This window comes from Oncorhynchus gorbuscha, linkage group LG03 (assembly GCF_021184085.1).
Source record: "Oncorhynchus gorbuscha isolate QuinsamMale2020 ecotype Even-year linkage group LG03, OgorEven_v1.0, whole genome shotgun sequence".
NCBI classification, from domain to species: domain Eukaryota; kingdom Metazoa; phylum Chordata; class Actinopteri; order Salmoniformes; family Salmonidae; genus Oncorhynchus; species Oncorhynchus gorbuscha.
In genome coordinates this window covers 49,356,196-49,364,475 of record NC_060175.1, presented here as the reverse complement: position 1 = coordinate 49,364,475, position 8,280 = coordinate 49,356,196, and the positions used below count along the sequence as shown (strand labels likewise).

The 8,280-nt window shown below is 44.2% G+C and overlaps 1 protein-coding gene across 1 annotated transcript in view; it reads left to right on the top strand.

The window, feature by feature from the left end:
* The first annotated feature begins 336 nt into the window (after window positions 1-336).
* sema3fb (sema domain, immunoglobulin domain (Ig), short basic domain, secreted, (semaphorin) 3Fb) overlaps window positions 337-8,280 on the top strand; it is a 109,452-nt gene continuing 101,508 nt past the window's right edge. The window contains exon 1 of the mRNA XM_046342779.1: window positions 337-448. The gene's annotated coding sequence lies outside the window, so the exon portion shown is untranslated. The remainder of the gene's footprint in view (window positions 449-8,280) is intronic.

The window sequence follows — 8,280 nt, the reverse complement described above, 5'->3', positions numbered from 1 at the left end:
GTGTGATCTGCAACCAAGCGTTGACATTCTTATAGGGGCGACGGAAAGCCATTGTATTCCATCAAGCCCATTTCAGCCAATACCAGAGTGTGTTTGACAGACCATTACAAATGTTTCCGTGGTCATAACGTTAAAGGGGAAAAAAACAAATGCCGCAAGAGTCACCATAGTAAAATGAAAGCAAGCGATCCAGCAAGGTTTTAAGTAATAAGTGGATTTTTCCCCCCCTCAAACACAGGAAATAGATGGATGAAAAGGAGAGAACCTCAGGTGGGCGGAGCCCGTGTGCTGCTACTTTCCATAGAGCAGCACAATAGAGCTGGAGGCCATGCCTCTGTTTTGGGCAAAGCCACAAGGCATGTGAGGAAACAAAGGGTTTATCTTTTTTAGCCTTCCACAGCTGTCTTGGAACTCGTAGCTCTGGTTTAATGTACTGCATCTCTGCCAGGTAAGATAAGAAATGTGATACTGGACACTGAGAGGTGGGAAATATTCTGTGGAGACTTATTTTACCAATATGGAAAAACAGCCTATTAGAGACATATTCCTGGCAGGGACTTCCTTAATTAATGGAGTCGTCACCCATCAGATGATTAGATTAATTAGCACAGATTAGCTTTCGCACTGATTTCACAGCTATGTCCCTTCAGGGACAAGCGGGGGTGATATCATGCCTATCAACAAATAATTACTTAAGAAAAGTGAAAAGGTGACTGATACTTTTTAATCCAGGTTGCCACACAGCTCAGATAACTGATATCATCAGAAAGCATTGCAAACACACTAGGAATCTACATCAATTCCGTATTTGTCTCCCACAGCCTCGCCAATCATACCCTGTGGTAGAAGAACACCTATAATCTCAGACTGGGCAGGCAGGCAGGCAGCCTTGCTGTTCAATCCCCCAGAATGACAGAAAGACTCAGGAGCAAACATTTAAAATGGCCCAACTGCACACATACAGTACGTTCAGCACTATGTACACTATGTACACACACACACACACACACACACACACACACACACACACACACACACACACACACACACACACACACACACACACACACACACACACACACACACACACACACACACACACAACACACACACACTAAGATATATGGTGTCACTGGAGCCTTGCTGTTCAATCCCCCAGAATGGGAGCCCCTTTTCGCCAGTAACCTGGTCACATAAAAGGGAACGGCTGCAGGTCTGGCCTGAGATGAAAGGGGACGTCACTCAGCGTACCCAACAAGCCTGCCCACCTGTACTTGCCCTGAATACCTTCTAACCAGATAGCTAATGAGATGTCATATCAGAGTAGATTAAAAGCCGCTAAGGGACACAGAAATACAGTACCTCAACCAGGTCTATCTCCAGGCCCTTGCTCTCTGTGCTTTTCTGTCGTGGAGCAGTGGCCAGGTCATTGATACAGGACAATGATGGGATTATCTGTCACCCTCTAATGCTGCCAAATGCTGTGTTGTTGATTGACCCCTCATCTACTGCCATTCTCGATGGCTCTGGGGAACAGGTGCTACATTCTAATGAGTGGCCAGAGGTCCCTGCGCCCCGTCCTTTATATAGTCTACTGATGTTTCAGATTCTGTAGATCTGTAGATACTCACTTTGACGTTCACATTTTTGTATCCTTTCTTCCAGACAACATTGTTCATCTTTAAACAAACGTTACGTAATTCATTATTATGTAATGATGGGACTCAGGGCAAACATTTAAAATGGCCCAACTGGTATGAACTGTACTCCACACTCAATGGACTTCACATACAGTACGTTCAGCACTATGTACATTCTAATATCAACAGGTTTTCTCTGCTGTAACGGAATCCAAGTCAGCACCCATCTAAGGTGCCTGATCTCACACACGCACGCGCGCACGCACGCACGCACGCACTCACACACACACACACACACACACACACACACACACACACACACACACACACACACACACACACACACACACACACACACACACACACACACACACACACACACACACACACACACACACACACACACACACACACACACACACACACACACACACAAACACACACACACTAAGTCAGGCTCCTTTGAGACATGTCTGCTCATGGTCAGGGGAGTGACAGTCCACGAATAATGGCAGTTTGAGGCAGAGAAAGATCACCTCTTTAACTCAAGAGACCGTGAATTATCTCCCATTAGGAAGTGAGTATAGCCACAGTTCCACTGAGCTGTGCTGAGGTGCTAAAAGTGTGATTTTCTTTTTGTATTGGTTACCACTGCTGTGAGTTTGTAGTTTTTTGTTATTTGTCTTATTGGACTAGTAAAACATAATTCAGTAAGTGAACATATCATGTAATGTTAATAACAAACTTAAAGTTCAATTGTGTGTAGACGATTTATTTGAGAGCATCTGCAATGAACAGATTTATTCATACAATATGAATACTCCCTCTAACAGTAGCCCTTAACCTTCAGTAAGAGATGCCAGCTATGATTGCATGTGTATTGTAGCTTTTCAGTCCAGAGGTTCCAAAATAGGAATGTAATTCCCATGTCAATCATTGCATTGACTCTCCAGACATTTTACTGCTGTGCGTTCTGGCATCATGTGATGGACTCTGGGCTCTGAATGTAGTGGCTTCTGTAGTGACTCGGCATCCCAAGGTCCTTAGGGACAGCATGTCTCCCATTTTGGTGGCAGGTAATAATTCAAATTTGCTTTCTAATAGAGCTCAGTAGTCTAATAGTTTGGCCACGCAGAGCAAGCATTCCAAATCAATCATTCCCTAATTTGCTTCTGTAATTATGGTCCTTCTAAAATGAAAAATGAAAACGTAAGCAGGTTTATGGCTCTGCTCCATGCGGCACCATTCTCTGTTGCCGTGGTAGATAGCCAACAGTGGTTGTGCAGTATCACCGGTTGCTATGGACACTTCAGAGTTAGAGCTGGGCTAAGCTCAGCAGTGCTAATACAAGGTATAAGAAATGTTAGCAAGCACATGAAATGGACACTCCCCTGCCTTGCCTTCGGCTTCACCCAGAACTACTGTAGATGCTTACTTAGTTATTCTAGACGAACAATTCTCACTGGGGTCCCCTCTCACCCACATGGTATGGTCTCCATTGAGACACACCCCTACGCCCTGCCTTTCCCCATCATTTTGTCTGTCATGCCTTATGAGAGTCCACTAGCCAGTTCTCCATTCCCAGTAGTACTGTTAAACCAAGATGAGGTCTTTTACTAGTTTGATCTTCCACTGGGTTTTGTTTCTTCTTCCCGTGTGTTGTTAGCAGGAGTGATATTTTGACCGACGGCGTTAGGAAGTTGAAGGGATCATCAGTGGTGTGTTCGTTTTCACAACACTCTAGGAGCTCTTTCATGTGTACTAGCATTTTGGAGAGAAGCAGCATTCAAGATTCACATTTAACACTCGCGCGTGCACGCACACAGACATACAGACACCATGCGCCCAAGCCGATACAGACTCTAAATTACACTGATGCCTTAATAATTTACGACCTAAAGTTCAATCTGTTTCTCTCCGTTTTAACATTTTATTAGATATTCCTTTTGCTATCCCATTCTCAAGAGAGAGACAGGGAAAGACTTGAGAATCTTATTGTGCTTTATTCACCCCCCCCCCCCCCCCCCAAGCTCCTTGTCAGTTTGGATCAAACGATAGCTTCTCCCCAGCTCACACTCTCAAAGCCTGGCATGTCCAAAGTTTTCAAGTACTTCAAGAAGTTCGTAATTCCTTTTAGAAAGTATGGGAAGTAAGAATCTAGCTTAGACTTTGAAGATATGTCAGGTGTTTACATTCAGATTCAGGGATCAAACTGACATATGTATGCAAATAATACTTGCCAATTGAGCAATTGATCTGTACAAATAGCCAACACTATTTTCATTACCCTACTCATAAACACAATTTCTTTCCAAAATGAAAACGTTGTGTCACGAGGGCAAAGGAGACGTGGGCTCTCTATGATGTTCCATAAGGGTAAGTAGAGTAGTTGACCCAGAGTGATGGCAGCACAGAGGGGCAGTCCCTTTGTCAGTAGGTCGCAGGGTCACTGTAGACAACACAATAGATCAGATGTGGAGAAACACTACATTCCATTCTTAGTGTAAGCGGACAGATCCCCAGAGCTCTCCTGGATGACATGCCCTCAGGGCAGGCTGACTGAAGAATATAATGCTACACTTAGCATCTCCTCATAGAGAAACATGAAAAGATCTCTGTGTGAAGGTGTCAGTTATACATCATCTCCTGATGTCTTGTGTTACCTACATTTCCCAGTCAATAGACCACCTGTGTTGTCAAGGTGCTTGTGATGCAAATACCAACAGCAGGAAACCACAGGAATATATACCTTTTACTCTCTTATGGGCCTATAGTCACCCACTCTTTTATGCTAAGCATGATTGTGTGTGTGATGACTAAGCTGTGTGTGTGTGTGTGTGTGTGTGTGTGTGTGTGTGTGTGTGTGTGTGTGTGTGTGTGTGTGTGTGTGTGTGTGTGTGTGTGTGTGTGTGTGTGTGTGTGTGTGTGTGTGTGTGTGTGTGTGTGTGTGTGTGTGTGCGCGTGTGTATGCATGTGTGTGCGGACACACGTGCGTGTGTGTACGCACAGGTGTCCAAGAGAGTTTGTGAGTCAATCAGTGAGTTAGTATGTGAGTGTGGAAGAGAGAAGGACAACAGTGAAAACAGAAGTCACGCCAATCATTCAGTTGATGGGTCATGATACTCACGTCACTCGAGGTCAGAGTTGTCATGTCCAATCCTATGGCGCTGATTGAGAATGGATGTTGTTGTGGTAATGTTGAACGATGACTGATGGGTCAGTTTGAGTGAAAGTTTAAATGTACTGCCAGACAGGAAGGCAGAGGGATTGTAGTCGTGGTTACCTAGGTGATTATATGTTTTACAAGATAGGGTTTGGCAGCACTGCACTGTATCAAAATATGTTTGTTTTATATATCACCTTATAGAAGGATTCCTATAAATGTATTGATGTTGCTTATCCTGCTTCACTGCACATAACTAACTGTAAGCTGTACCGACAGTTTGTTTTTCTGGCATCATACCAAGAAGCACGCAATAATAGATGCAGGCATGATGATGGTAGGCTAGTGTTTGTGGGTGGGTATGGGGAGGAGAGACTAATACACCAGCCTCGTTAGCTTCTCATGGTTGTGGTGCAGTGGATGTTCCTCTGATAAGGAAGGGGAGGACCATCCTTAGTGAGTTCTATAAAAATGTAAATTGTGAAACATTTAAAAAGTTATCAGTTTTAAATAAAACTATTATAAATATATTCACATCACCAAATAATTTATTGAAACACACTGTTTTGCAATGGAGGTCTACAGTAGCCTCAACAGCACTCTGTAGGGTAGCACCATGGTGGAGCCAGAGGACAGCTAGCTTCCATCCTCCTCTAGTTATATTGACCTCAGTACAAAACCTAGGAGGTTCATGGTTCTCACCCACTCCAGAGGATTTCCTCCAACCTATCAGAGCTCTTGCAGCATGAACTGACATGTTTTCAACCCAATCAAAGGATCAGAGAATGAATCTAGTACTGAAAGCAAAAGCTGCAGGTAACATGTGGTGAGAGGTTGAAGCTAACATGTGGTGAGTAGTTGAGCAAGAGAAAGACAATAGTTGACATTTTTGAACAAATTAATTTATTCAAAAATCAAGGAAAATCAAGATATATATATATATACAGATATATATAAATATATATTTTACTTTCACTTTCACTTACTTAGCTAGCAAATGCAGCTAACTAGTATAGCCTACTCAAACACCCAGCTCAAACAGAGGGATGCTATGTTAGCTAGCTGGCAATGACTATCCAACACAACACTGAAACTCTTCCAAGTGAAGGTAAGCATTTGGTTTTACAAATGTATTGCCGGGGCCCGCCGGTGTAACTGCTAAACTGCTTACTGACTGTACACTGTACTTCATGATTGCAACATATTTACTAACGCGTTAGTTATATTAACTATATTGAATGTGACATTACTTTAGCTAATATGGTGACAACGATGTAGGCTGTGTGCAGCGGTTATGATATGTTTTTTGTCACCTGGTCACATACAGCTGATGTGTTTTGCATTGTCCACAAGTGATGGGAAAAGGTGAGAGGAGGAGAGTGCATAGATGTGAGTAGGAATACAATGTGGCTGCTATGAAGTGAACTGTGTTTACTTGTGATCAGGGAGTATTCATTCCGCGTATTCTGTTGAAAAATATTTCTGAAACGGAAGCAAACAGAACAAAGTGGGGATAAACCTACTCTCGTTTGCAATTGTTGGACTAATGATTACACCCTAGATCAGCTAGATGCAGGCAAGAATGTGTCACTGTTTGTCCATGTGTCACTGTAGGTCACCTAAACATTTTCACTCAACATTTGTGCTTCGCCGGGAGGTCCGTGGGGCGACGCACAATTGGCCTAGCGTCGCCCGGGTTAGGGAGGGCTTGGTCGGTAGGGGTGTCCTTGTCTCATCGCGCACCAGCGACTCCTGTGGCGGGCTGGGCGCAGTGTGCGCTAGCCAAGGTGGCCAGGTGCACGGTGTTTCCTCCGGCGCATTGATGCGGCTGGCTTCCGGGTTGGATGCGTACTGTGTTAAGAAGCAGTGCGGCTTGGTTGGGTTGTGTATCGGAGGACGCATGACTTTCAACCTTCGTCTCTCCCGAGCCCGTACGGGAGTTGTAGCGATGAGACAAGATAGTAGCTACTACAACAATTGGATACCACGAAATTGGGGAGAAAAAGGGGTAAAATTCAACAAAAAAAAAAGAAAAAGAAAAAAAGAATAAAACATTTGTGCTTCTATGTTTTCCTTCATAGTTTAGGTTGTACCAACTTCATGATGGGTATTGGGCAAATTTGAGTATCATGTAGGAGGCTAAACCTATTGATACATTGAGCTGGGTTAAAAAAATATATATAAATATCAGTCATCCAATATGCTGTAATAGAAATAAGGCCATGCTCATGAAAAAAATTATATTGTCCTCCCTCATCTTCTACCAAATTCCAAATAATCCAGTTAACATGCCTCTCCCTTTCACAGTACCAATGTGGAGAATAACAATGCAAGCATGCTTAACATACCAAACTAAGGCCATCTCTCTCTTAGTCTTTTGTTATGAGATATTATCGTTTCTCTCTGTGTTATCTCCGGCTCCCTTATCTGCTCTGAGTGGACTCTGTGTCACTATCCAGACCTCTGTGTTCTAAACCTGAGTACTGGGCTCTCTGTCACTATCTTGACCTCCGTCTTCTAATGCCTCAGTACTGGGCTCTGTGTCACTATCCAGACCTACGTCTTCTAAACCTGAGTACTGGGCTCTGTGTCACTATCCAGACCTCCAAACCTGAGTACTGGGCTCTCTGTCACTATCTTGACCTCCGTCTTCTAATGCCTCAGTACTGGGCTCTGTGTCACTATCCAGACCTACTGAGTACTGGGCTCTGTGTCACTATCCAGACAGAAACCTGAGTACTGTCTGTGTCACTATCCAGACCTCTGTCTTCTAAACCTGAGTCCTGGGCTCTGTGCCACTATCCAGACCTCCGTCTTCTAAACCTGAGTACTGGGCTCTGTGTCACTATCCAGACCTCCGTGTTCTAAACCTGAGTACTGGGCTCTGTGTCACTATCCAGACCTCCGTGTTCTAAACCTGTATACTGGGCTCTCTGTCACTATCTTGACCTCCGTCTTCTAATGCCTCAGTACTGGGCTCTGTGTCACTATCCAGACCTACGTCTTCTAAACCTGAGTACTGGGCTCTGTGTCACTATCCAGACCTACGTCTTCTAAACCTGAGTACTGGGCTCTGTGTCACTATCCAGACCTCTGTCTTCTAAACCTGAGTCCTGGGTTCTGTGCAACTATCCAGACATCTGTCTGCTAAACCTGAGTACTGGGCTCTGTGTCACTATCCAGACCTCTGTCTTCTAAACCTGAGTCCTGGGCTCTGTGCCACTATCCAGACCTCCGTCTTCTAAACCTGAGTACTGGGCTCTCTGTCACTATCTTGACCTCCGTCTTCTAATGCCTCAGTACTGGGCTCTGTGTCACTATCCAGACCTACGTCTTCTAAACCTGAGTACTGGGCTCTGTGTCACTATCCAGACCTCCGTGTTCTAAACCTGAGTACTGGGCTCTCTGTCACTATCTTGACCTCCGTCTTCTAATGCCTCAGTACTGGGCTCTGTGTCACTATCCAGACCTCCGTCT